The 12,973-nt window shown below is 52.7% G+C and overlaps 1 protein-coding gene across 2 annotated transcripts in view; it reads left to right on the top strand.

The window, feature by feature from the left end:
- Window positions 1-12,973, top strand: part of Klhl29 (kelch like family member 29) — a 280,513-nt gene that overhangs the window by 205,485 nt on the left and 62,055 nt on the right. The window lies entirely within an intron of this gene.

The raw sequence follows: 12,973 nt of genomic DNA on the forward strand, positions 1-12,973 counted from the left end.
GGGGGGGGGGGGAAGCAAACCATCCGCAAATTAGAGTTCAGGCTGGTGGGAGAGCTGATCAGTATGCTAGTCAGGTCTATGGGTGTCTCTCTCCACTAAACACACCCCCAGGGTCTGGTGGACAAGAAGGAGCCGGAGAAACCTCAAGCAGATAGATCAATTCAGGCAGCGTTTTGGAACACCCACAGCGTGCATGGACTGAATCCTGCCCCCCAAAACTTCACAGGCTGAAGTCCTCATCCCCTAATGTGAGGGTATTTGGAGACGGGGTCTTTAGGAGATAGTGAGGTTTGGATGATAAGGGTGAGGTTCTCATGATGGCATTAGTGCCCCTCTAAGAAGTCTCTGTCTCTTTTTGCCGAGTGAACACACGGCCAGAAGGCAACCGGCCACCTGCAAGCCAGGAGGAGGGGTCTCACCAGACCCGGCCATGCTGACCCTTGATCTCAGGTGCCCCAGCCTCTAGAAGTGTGAGAAGCATGTTTCTGTGGCGTAAGCCACCCAGTATGTCATTTTGTTCATGGGGGAGCAGAAATAAACACCCAGGCCTTGGCCTCAAAGAACTCCCAGGCCCTGAGGGGTTGTAAACTGGCCTATCTGAAGGTTCAATCGATATCAGTTATTAAGATTATGATTGGAATTCCTCCATAGCCGGTGCACTCCCTGAGGCCAGAGAGTACTCCTGACTGTGTCTCCAGCACAGGAGAGCTTCTCCATGTGCCCAGGGTGAGGGGGTGGGGGGGGTAGGGGGTGGGGGGATAGAGAGATGATTCAACTGAAGGTGATGAGCCCCACAGAGAAGATGAAGCTTTGGTGGCCAGGCGGCACTGCCCTTGCAAGTGAGGAGATGGACGCCTGCTAAGTGGGGGATGTCAGTGGATCCCTCTCCTGGACCCTGGAATCCCCAGCAAGCAGCCTCAGACAGGAAGCCCACGTGCTGTCTCTCAGCAGTCTCCAGTCTCACCGCAGGAGTCAGCAGAGAGGCTTCCTCTTGCAGAGCAGAACCAGAACCTGGCAGTGACCTAGACACTGCAGTGGCACATGTGTGCCTACTCCCTCCTGCTCTTCCTCAGTGTCACTCCCAAGGAATCGAAGTCCATCTGTCTATCCAACAGGGCTTGCTTCTCCTGCCCTACCCATTGCCTTTTAAGATTTTTACATAGTCCCTCTTGCCCCTGGGCCTCCTGCAAGTGTGGCTAGAAACTCTCTGCCTAGCGCGCTTCCCAAAGCCCAAAGAGATAGGCTGGTGCTGAATGATGCCATTTCTTAAAAAAAAAAAAAAAAAAAAAAAATCATTTAACCACCTCAACTCTGACCCAGGGATCCACAGCTGAGCTGGACCAGCCAGAGGGAGCCATTCTCCCTCAGCCCCTGCCTGGCCACACATTGCTCTCTTTATGGAGAGACTGGGAAATCAGAAAGCAGAGTGAGTGTCCAGGAGCCAGGAAATGTCAACTGAGCCCTTCTTTGCATGCCTCTGGAATATTCCATGGCAAGGCTGGTCAGTGCACCCAGTTACAAGCCCCACACTGCAAGGGAACCTAGACTTGGGCCCTGAGACTCACACTGGGAGACCCTGACTTGCTTCGGGGAGTCTTTAAGTCCCTGCAATAAAACTGTCCCCGCTCCCTCGCTCCTTCGGCTGTGCCGCTCTGTCTGAGGAGCTGCCTCACAAGGACATTTGTGCTGCATTGTTTGTCTCTTTGTCCTGCCTGCCCCTCGGTGTGACTCTGCCACAGTCCCCTCTCTTGTGAGGCCTCTAATGAGGTCGCTGAGGATGTCTGTGTCAGGATTGAGCTGCTGGGCGTTGGAGTTGCTTTCAGCTGACTTCCTGCTCGCGGAGCCAGTGCTGTGCGAGTCACACACAGAGGGCTGAGAGCTGAGGACCGGTCCCTCTCCCCGGCGAGTCTTTGTTTGTAATAAAAAATAATAATAATAATTACATTCTGTGGAGGCCCACAACTAGAAAAGGGGGACTTCAGGAGGTTTGATAGGCGTGCGGACTCAAGCCTGGAGTTCCTCCTCGCCAGGAAGTCTCCTAGGCACCAGGGCGGCTTAGCACCTGGCACCTGGAGGGGACAGGAGGCCAGGTCAGCCCTCCCACCCCCACCAAGCCATTCCAGAGGGCTGCCTCCCTGAGGTGCTTGGGTGCTGTCTCCAGGAAGGCCCCAGGAACCTGGTTCAGAATTAATACTGGGTCCAGGCCTCTGAGAGCCAGGCCCCGTCAGTGGGTGGCTGGGTCAGGGAATTAGCCCAGCTGCCCGGGACAGGGCTTTTCCTCAGCAGATTCACTGCAGATTTCAAATGTGAACCCGACAAAGGATCCCGGAAGCGGGTGCTGTCTAATGTGTGACTGAGAGTCGGAAGCTGACCCTGGGGAGGGCGAGGGGTGTTCTCGGAGTCACTGCCTGCAGGGCCGGCATTGGGGAAATGTCCCATCAAAGGCCGGAACAGGAGCTGCCCTGGCCGCGCCTACCTACACGCCCACTTTGGGGACAAGAATGAAGACCGTGGCCAGGATAGAGAGGAGCTAGCTGTGTGTCACCGTTGCTGAGTTGAACGGGAACAGGCAGGTGGCGGGCCTCTGAGCAGGACAGGCAGGTTGCTGTTGGGGGCACCGTGAGGGCTGATTGAAGGGGGATGAAAGGCCCGGCCCAGCTCCGCAGCAGCTGCCCAGCACTCTCCCCCTCATCCCGTGTGTCCGTCTGGCCACTCCCTCCCACATCACAGGCGGCTCCTGAGGGCCAGGCCTGCCCTGCACCTTCCACAGAATGAAAGGAAAACGTATCAGAGGGGAACTGAAGCCCAGGAAAGGGCCTCTTTCTTTTCAAAGACTTTCGTTTGTGATGGGCTTTTTTTTTTTATAGGTGATCTTATTTCAAAGCCCCTTTGAAAAATTTGTGGGTTTTGTAATGGATGAAAAGTTACTTGGAAATAGGACTAAGAAGTTTTCGGTTGAAAGTTGTTAGAGGAAAGTTGAAAGCGTGGAGTTGTAAGGTTCTGCCGGATTTATCATTTCTTTTGTCCACAGGGCCCCTCCGCTGGGAGAGTGCTTATAGGAAGGGACCGGGGACCTGGACAGGGCACGTGCCAGAGAGCGGTGCAAAAGCGAGCCTCATCCATGGCTGGCGCACGTCTGCAGCGAAGGCCATCTGTGCTCAACTTTGAGCATAAATGTCTCCAAGGAATAGACTTTGATGTTGGACAAGGGAAAAGCAAATATACTTCCAGAATACTATAGAAAGCCGGGTTCTATCAAAGACAGTGGCTACCGCACTGGTGTTTCGTATCAGGAAAATAATTATGAAAGAAGATAGGGCCCCTGCAGGCCTGAGAGAGGGAGGGGGCCCGGTGGGAGCCCAGAGGCCTGTCCGTGTCTGGCAGGAGGAACCAGCCGGGAGAACAAGGAAGGAGCCGGGACATTTGGGTGAAGAACCAGGAAAAGCTTGGAGAAGACAGAAACAGGAGGAAGGAGGAAGCTCAGAATGAGTGGGTGGGAGAGGTACCTGGGGAAGAGCTTGGTCATCTAAAGAGGGTGGGCCCACTGAAACGCAGGGTAAGGAAGAAGTGGGCAGAGGCGAATGCCCAGGCTCCCAGTCTCAGGGAGGGGTGGCCACGGAGGAAGGGGTAGAGGCTGATAGATTCTGGAACGGCAGGTGAAGGAGTCAAAGACTTTTCTCGGCCCCCATGGTGGGAAATCAAAAAAAGCTCATAAGAGAAAGAAAGAGAGGAATCAAATGCTGAAGAAAGAGAGAGAGGATAAAAAGAGTGGGCCCTGCAGTGTGCCACCAGCCCAGGGGGGGGGTAGGGTGTCAGATTGTGCAACTCTGGCTTGAGACTGAGGGACTGGCCCCACCAGAGAGAGCCCAGATCAGGGGAGCACATCGGTGGTGGCTCAGAGTTTGGGGTTTGAGGGAGCAAGATGATGGAGGACCCGAGCCGGCTCCCGGCTCCAGTGTGCCATCCGGGTCAGCGCAGGTGACCCAGGTGGGCTGGACACAGTAAAGGAAAGGAAGCAGTGTCCAGTCTCCCTGTGGGCACCCATGGGAGGGTTCTAAGTGTTGATCCGACAGGGTGGTGTGGACACTGCCTTGGCCCACTGATGAGACGGTCAGCCACAACAGGAGCAGGCTGAGGAGGGTTAGGTAGCTTGGGCATTTCTGAGGGTCTTCGTAGTGCTATGGTTTGGACATGATTTGTCCCCCCAAAGTCACATGCTGGAAGCTGAGTCCCAGTGTGGGGTAGTGAGGTCGGGAACTCTGAAGAGGGGAACCCAGTGGAAGGCTTTTAAGTCATGGGACTCTGCTTCTTGAGAGGAGTTTTGCTATCTCAAGGGATTAGGTCAGGAAGGAGGAGATTCGTTCCCTGGAGAGCAGGCTGTCACAGAGTGAGCTGACCCCTCCCCAGTCCCTGGCTTCCACATGCACTCCTGCCATTATGATGCCGTCACCATGAGGCCTTCAGGAGAGCTGAGCAGATTGCAGGCACCATGCTCCTGAACTAGAGAACTGCGAGCTAAATCAACGTCTTTTTTTTTTTTTAAATGTATCCAGGCCCAGATATTTTATTACAGCAACACAAAAGAGAACTAAGACAGAAGAGACATGGTTCAGAGTCCCAAGTCTGGCAGATCCTAAGTATCACTGAACCTCTCTGGGCCTTCTTACTCTCATCTGTCAAATGAAAGGATGAGCACAGAATTCCTTGTGGAAGGGAATCCATTCATGCCCATGCCTGACATGTGGCAGCTTTAGGATGATGGCTGTCTAGGTAGCCCCATTGCATCTATCCTAGTACCCACTTATAGCTGGGGTCCTCACGGTGTTCTAGGCACAGGAAATGGTTGGAGGTTTCACCTTAAAGTATTTACAGATTCCCTCAGGGCTGTCCACAATGCCTGGGGTCCCAGGGTAGGGTTAGAGCTGGGAGGAACCCAGGAGAGTTCTGTATCCCACCCTAGCCAAGGCTGTCCCTGGGGGTCTTTCCCTCCTTACCCAGCCCTCCCTTAGCCCCATTATATCCTTTACCCCCACCCAGGCTCCCAGCAGGATCATTTACCCTCCAGAGACATCATCATATTCCCTAATATGATTGGAATCTGAATATATATTTAAAATGACAAGATTGAAATTAAAATTTAAATAAAGAATTACTTTCCTATAAGTTGCTCTGAAAGCAGTAATTTAGCAGCAAATTGATAGAGAAAGGTAAGCACTGGTCCTTTAAACCATCATGCCGTTTCCGGCATGCGAGCCAGAAGTGTCTCAATTTAACACATCATTGGTCAGTATTATTAGAAATTTCACCAGGCTCTGGAGCACATTATGGAGGGGCTCCGAAGGGGAGGCCAAGGGTGCCAGCCCGGGGCCAGGGTCCCGAGAGGGCAGCCTGGTTAATGAGGACAGGAGGGGCTCCAGAGACTCTCCCTGAGCACCTAGTGGGGATTTAACTGCAATTCTCCTCTTGTTTGCAGTTCAGTTTCCATCGCGAAACAGGAATGACGAGACCCTAAAAGGTCATTTGCTCTTACCGGAGACCGTAGATTTGGAACATTGTTGTCTGTCAATACATCCTTCTGACTCCTCCAAACCTAGGTGCAGAACAAGAATCCTTTTCTCCCCAAGGAGCTGGCTCCCATGAGCCACTAAGCAAGACTCCAAAATCTGCCCCAGTCACGACCTGATGAGCAGCTACAACCTCTAGGGACCCCAGGCTTGAACTTGGCTTAAAGACTGTCCTTGCTCTACAGATTAAGGCCATGGGCTCCCTGCATCAGCATCACTATAGGCTTGTTAAAGAAGCACATTTGAGGTCCCCTGTCCCGGACCAGCTGAATGGAACCTCTAGGAGTAGGATCCAGACACCTGCATGCCTGACACGTCCCCCAGATGCACTTTTGTGCACTCGCATTGGATGTGCCTGCGGTGGTGGTGGTGGTGGCCGGATGCTCTACCTGTGTGCTCCTGAAATCAGTGCACTCAGCGACCAGCTGCCACCTCCAGGAAGTCCAGCAGTCAGGTATAAACCCATGGCCCAATCAAAATATCCCAGACGCCAAAAGACCTCCCAGGCCAGAGTTCCACCATGGGAACGCCATTCCTTTAAAATAAGAATTGCCTTGGGGTGGGGTTGTGGCTCAGCAGTAGAGCGCTTGCCTAGCACAAGTGAGGCCCTGGGTTCCATTCTCAGCACCACATAAAAATAAATAAATAAAATAAAGGTATTGTGTCCAACTACAACTAAAAATAAAATATAAAAAAATTTTTAATAAAATAAGAATTGCCTTTCCAGGCTTCACTTTTGTGTGGGAGCACCCCTGGGAGGCCCCACACTCCCTGAATATGACTGCTTTTACCAAAATCTGGCCTCCACCATTCCCCACGGGTGGACCTGGGTACCGGGTGGACCTGGGTACCAGGAGGACCCTAAGTTCCTTACAGGGGAAGAAACGCTAAAATAAAGGGAAATGTCCATCCTCTGCAGGGGAAGGCCTGCCCACTATGCAGGGCTGGCACTGGCAACCGCTGTGATGTGATTTCCCGGGGCAGCCCAAGGCCTGGTGGGTAGAGGGGCCTGAGCCCCATTCCCTTCTGCCGGGTACAAGCACCTGTTCTTGGTTTCTCAGAAGAGCTGTGGGAATGGCCACCCTCCAGAGTAAGAAGAAAAAGTAAATGACAGCACTCGCCATTCATGCTGGGCTGAGGACAGCTGAGCCTCCCATCCACGTGCTCCTGATTCCGTGGGCCTCTGCCACCGACCTCTGCAGGGCATAGATTCAGAGACTGCTTGACTTCCAGGCTGCTCTCTCACCCAAGTGTGTTTGAGTGGCAGGTCACATGCCTGTGCCTTGGCTGCAAGGAAAGCTGCAGAGCAAGTTTTCTGATGGAGGGTGTTTAAAATGTGCCGGGCAATCAGAAAACGAGGCAAAGATTCGCAGCAGGGCCCAGGCCAGATCAGCGTCCCTTATCCCTAGGAGGCTGCTGAATCCAGAGATCCAGAGCAGGGGTGTCGGGGTGGGCCGGCCAAAGCTAGGATTGCCCAAGCTGAGCGGATATTGCAGGGAGTCTTGAGACTAACATGAGGCTGTGGAGCGAGGTCAGGGTGCAGTGAGCTCCGGTTCCCCGCTGGTGCTGTCTCTGCTGCAGCCTCAGCTTCCCTGCCTTTCCTCCAAGGCCACTTCACTCCCACCACCCCGCCTGGAGGATGTGCTTACTAGCATTTACGCAATTACAGTCCCTCCAGTACTTACACCACTCTCACAGAATACAGAGGGACGCAGACAGAACAGCAGAGTGTCTGCCTAGAGCCACACACCAATGACTTCTTGATCTTTTGCTATTTTACAATATACACAATAGACTGCACATCCTACTGTCCCCCTCGCCCGCTTTTTTTCTTTTTTTTTTTTCCTTCTCTAGTGACTTTAAACAATAATATTTTCAAATATCTCACAAATTTGTGCATGGAAGCTCAGAGAACTTGTGGAGCTGGTGGTGTTGATGACAGTCACTTGGTAGTGATCACTAATAATTAGTCTGGTCTCCAGAGTCCAAGAGACCAATGCAGAAGCTCTTAAAAGGATAGGCCAGAAGGCTGGGGATGTGGCTCAGGGGTAGAGTACTTGCCTAGCAAGTACAAATACCCCAGGTTCAATTCCCAGCATACACCAAAAATGTGTGTGTGTGTGTGTGTGTGTGTGTGTGTGAGAGAGAGAGAGAGAGACATAGTGGCACATCTGCCTGTCAAGATAGTCACAGGCCTGTATACCCATATTTTTATTTGATTGCTTGGAAGCTCAGTACTATGCTAACGGCTAAGAGCTCCTTGGCCTGCATGTCTGCAATTTTCTTCTGCGTAGCTATAACTCTTCGTTTTCCCTGGTCTCGTCTTCCTTTGCATTTCATCATGATTTTATTGTACCTATTCTTGTCTGTGGCCCCAGTCCCTCTATTATCCAGGTGGGAGTGAGACAGCACGTGGGTCTGTTCCCTGCCATCTCTTTCAGCATGGTCCTGGTGCGTCCCAGTGTAGGAGTCTGATTGTGCTTGCTGTGAATCCCTCTAGGGCAGGACTTTATGACTGTCACTGATCCCAAGTGTCTGACAGCGCTTCTGGACCAGAATAAGAATGGAAATAAACTGAGGCAAGGGCAGAGAGGACTCTGGGAGCCCTGATGGGGAGGGGGCTCACAGCTGTGAGGGATGAAGCTAGCAGGGTGACTGTCATGCTCAGTGGCACTCAGCAGGGGCAGCCTCTGCCTACTCTGACACTCACACAGTGTCAGGGCCTCGAAGCCTGCAGGTCCAGTCTGGAAGGCAGGTTGATGGCTGGTAGAGGATCATGAGCACAGGCACCATTGTCCACCCATGTGACCCCAGAAGTGGAGCCCGGAGCTGGACCCTGTCAGATGTATGTAGGCTGGAAGTGTACAAGTGGCTACAGGACCCTTTGGTGCTGACCTCAGCCCCAGGCTGTCTGCCTTTCTGAATCTTGCTTAGCTTTCATGGCCCAACACCAGCCCATCTCTTCTGGAGGCTTCTCTCTGACCTTCAGGCTCTGTTAATTCACACTTCTCTGATTTCTGGGGAAAACAGTGGAAGATGCTGTGCTTTGTCCCCTCCCCCCTCCTCCGCCTTTCAGCATCTCACACCTTTACCATACCAGGCGCACAGGAGGGGGCCATAGGTTCTGGGCATCAGTCAGTGGATTGGGTCAGCTAGGCCTCCAAGCAGCTTCCAGAAACATCCAGGGAAGTAGGGTTAGGGGTCCCAGGACATAGGCCCCACAGTCTGGAAACTTCATGTCCCTAAGGAAGGGAGTCATACTATGTTATGTCTGCTCCGTGACCTGCACACTTCCCTCCTCCCAAAGTGAGGAGCATTCACCAAGCAGCAGTGCTGAGCACTGCGATGATCATGGGCACATGGAGTGGAGGGTGAATCAGCAAGGCCTGGAGGGGCCCCAGGAGTCTACATCGCTGTCATCTTTCCAACCTCCCTGATCACCTCGATGCCACTAGCCTATATAGCACTGTGTGCAAACTAGGGAAAAGTGCTCCCTCTGGGTCGACAAATTAGCAAGAGCCCTGTGGGCTGTTGCACACTTGTGGGCGCAGAGTGGGAGCACGTGCCTCCCCGGCCAGGGGTCAGCCCCCACAACCCCCTCTGGCAGCATCTTTGCATGTGGTCCATGTGTAACTGGTTCCCTCTAACTGGTAAAATGCCACCCGTATGTCCTGTGAGACTGCTGCAGGTGGGTGGTCCCCTGCCCCCAAGACCAGCAGACACCTTCAGCCTGTGCCACCGCCTCACAGGGAGCTTCAGCCGTAAAGGACCTGGGTCTTTAGTGTTCATCAGTCGCTGAAAGAAGCAGGATGCTGTCAGCCACCGTAAAAATGTGACCTTTGAAAATTTACAAGAGCTTGGGTTTAAAAAGCTGCTGCGTTAATGATGCATCCCATTAGCATCTCATTAAAGAGAAGCCGAGAGAACTGTTCAGGCCTGATGATGGGCAGATAGGGCCACTCTGTGGGACTGGGCAGGGGGAGGGTCTGCCTCTGCTCTGCCAAGCGCCACCAAGTCACAGGAGCAGAAGCCGTGCCAGGGATGCGAGGGAAAGGTACAGGGTCTGAGTGGCTTCCCAGGAGGCGAGGTGAGGCCTGCTCAGCCCCACCTTCTTCCCCCTGCCCAGGGCTACCTTGTCCTGGTTGGGTTTTGTGGCTTTTGTGCGGGGGAGCCCTCCTTTGGGGGGGTCTGGCACTCAGGCTGGGGTGGAGCCTGGATCACCTGTGGGGATTCTGAGCCATTGGAGAGAACAGGTAGCAGGACTTGAGTTCAGAGCTGGAGCCACGGACCCATTCTTCATCCCAGAAACCTCCAGAATCTGAGATATGGTTGGTTTTACTTTGGGCCTGGAGCCCTTGGCAGGAAGAGGGGCCCTGCCTTGAACAACATGCACCAGTCCATGTATTGCCCACCCAGAAGCCAGGCTCCTCACAGGACATACCCCTGTGCCCAGGCCTTTTCTGGAAGAAGTGGAAGGAATGTTCATTTCATTATTTTAATAAAATTAAATCCCCGAACTGCAAGTTGCTTGCAGTTTCAGATGTTGCTAGCGCAGTGTGGAATAGTGTGAGTAGTCTTATTTATCTTTCCTAAAAGAAAAAAGACTGTTTTTCTTCTCACTGCAGAACTGCTTTCTTGTACATAAGAAATCGCTTGTAGAATGAAGGAACTCTGGATCGTTCAGAGGGGAGTCAGGGGAGGAGAGGGGCTGTGGGGATGGGAAGGACGGCAGAATGAGACAGACATTATTACCCTATATACATGTATGATACACTACGGGTGTGACTCTGCACCATGCACAGCCAGAGGAATGAGAAGTTGTGCTCCATTTGTGTATAATGTGCCAAAATTCATTCTACCGTCACCTATAACTAAATTAGAACTAATTAGAAGGGGATCAGGGGGAGGGAGGGGAGGAAAAGGGGAGGTACTGGGGAATGAAATTGATCAAATTATACTGTTTTATTGTATGCACGTATGGATAGATTATAACAAATTTTAAAAAGAGAGAAAAAATAAATATACATATATACACACATAGACATTTAAAGAAAGAAACCGCTCATAGTATTCATGAAAGACACGGCCATGCAGGCCCCTTGAAGCCCCCATGATCTCCTCCCAGCCACTCTAGGCCCACCTCTGCCCCCAAGAGTTCCTGGCCTCTGTCCAAGGTGTCACATGTTCCTACCATTTGTGCACCGGAGTTCTCTGCTCCACTGGTGCAGCCGCTTGGGGGCAGAGCTGAGTCTCAGTCACCTAGGTCCCCACTGCCCTGGCCAGTGCACGACACAGAACCAGAGTTCAGTGCCGAAGGAACAGACCAAGACACAAAATGAGCAAGTGAGCAAACTGGCAGGAGTGTTTTGGAACCACAGGCTTGAGTGATGTGTGTCGACGGAAAAGTACTCAATTTTTCCAGTTCAGAAACTCCCCTGATTTTAAGGCAAACATGGGAGCGTGAAATTTAAGAGGGCAAAACCTGGTGACCCAAACTCGAGAAGACCCCAGCCTCCTCTCCTGGTAGCAATGGCCATTCCTGGGTGAGTTTCCAGCACCCCCACCCCCACCCCAAGTTGCCATGCGAACCTGGCAGGGCAGAAATGGTGGCCGAGGGAGGATTCTAAAAACCTGAGCTGCCTCTTGCCTGGGAGGCCTAAGGGATCCCGACAGCAAAGACAGGCTGCAGCACCCCCTTCTGGTAGGCGGGGGTTCTGTATTGTCAGCGAAGGGGAAAGGAGGCTGGGGTCTCAGCATTCAAACTGGATCCAAAATAGGGCCCCAGGGTAGGGGGGGCTTCTTCCCCTTCCCATGCCTCTGGTTGTAGGAGAAGCAATCTTTGTGCTTCTGAATTCCCAGGACCTTGGAGCCTGGAAATACAGGCTGCAGAGGGAGTAAGCTGGCTTCTCTTGTCAGGGAACACATTGGAAGCTATCTGGAGAATGCTGGGAAAGCCACACTGTTGTTCCCTAACACTGCTGGCGAGCGTGGCTAAATCCCCAGTCCCATCTCACACCCCGGCCCCCAGCTCCCACAGACAGAAACAGGGCAGAGGCCCCTGATGAGGACGCTTGTCCAAGGAGTTGTTCTTTCCTCAGGAGAATCTCTTCTCCATTGTTTCTTGCTCTGTTCACAGAAGCGGAGAATCTGAAATGCAGGCCAGAGATAAAGTGCAGCTTAATGCAATCAGCTCAGCACAGCCTCGGGTCCTACCGGGATGTGGCTCCTGCTCCTCCCAGCAGGCCCTAATGCAGTCACCGTGTGCCATCTGCATTATTCAGCAAAGCCCTAAGAAGTGTGGCCGGCCTCCTGGCTCATAGCCCCTGACCTGGGACACAGGAGTCACTCAGTCAGGGGCCCAGCAGGGAGCTGAACCTCCTACCATACATCACTGGACCTAGTGCCATCAGAAGCCACCACAAGAACTGTAGCCCTCACCTACAGATGTCCCTCGGGGCTTCTTTGCTGTCTGGGACTGTCTCTGGTTGGCAGCCACTTCTGCCCATCATCCCTCCTAATGCTCCACCCCATGCCTGGGTGGGCTCTGGTTATCCTCCCGGGAACCACAGTTGTTCTTCCCAAAGCCACCTCCACAGAGACCCACGGCTCCTCACATTCAGGCACACCATCCTGGCCTCTCCAGCATGTTTTTAGCATTTTTTTTTTTTTTTTTTTGGCTTATAAATAATGGCCATAGTAGAAAACTTGGTAAATACAGCACAGTCCAGAGACAGGACAGAAGTTACCCATTATCCCTCCTCAAGGACAGCAGCCCTGCTGACCTTTGGGGCATTCCCCTCCTACACAGGTTGTTTGACACGGAGACATCCACATAGGGAGGTCATGTGTGTGTCACTTTGTGGCCTGCTTTTCTCATTCAACATTGCAGTGTGGACATTCTGTCACCTCATTAAGAATGATTCTTAGTGACTAAGTCATTTCCCATTGTGAGGCTCTCACTCAGGGAGGCCAGTGCTACCCTAATTTTGGAATCCATTCCAAGGCTCATCTTCACTTTAAACTATGGCTTTCCATAATAGAGAAGCCAGGGGTCCCACTGTCTGGGGAGGGCCTCAGCTGTGCCCCAACAGGCCTCAGCTCCCACCCTCCTCATCCCCCTGGGTGGGATTTGCAACACAGTGGCTGGTGTCGGGGCAGGAAGGGAATGCACAGTGACCCTCACTTTCCACCTGATGGTGGCACTTTGCAGAGTGAGCAGTTGGCCATCGCATTATGAATTCTGAGTAAGTGGACACCTGTCAAAAGGTGGGCACTTGGTGGCTCTGGGGCTGGGCTGGGTACACAGTAGGTGCTCAGCACAGGCCCTGGTAAGTCAATAACTGTTGTGTTGTGGTGGTTTCTCGATGACCGAGGCCTAGGGTTTCCATGGCCCAGAACACGCTCAGCTG

Source organism: Callospermophilus lateralis, chromosome 14 (genome assembly GCF_048772815.1).
Source record: "Callospermophilus lateralis isolate mCalLat2 chromosome 14, mCalLat2.hap1, whole genome shotgun sequence".
Classification (NCBI taxonomy): Eukaryota; Metazoa; Chordata; class Mammalia; order Rodentia; family Sciuridae; genus Callospermophilus; species Callospermophilus lateralis.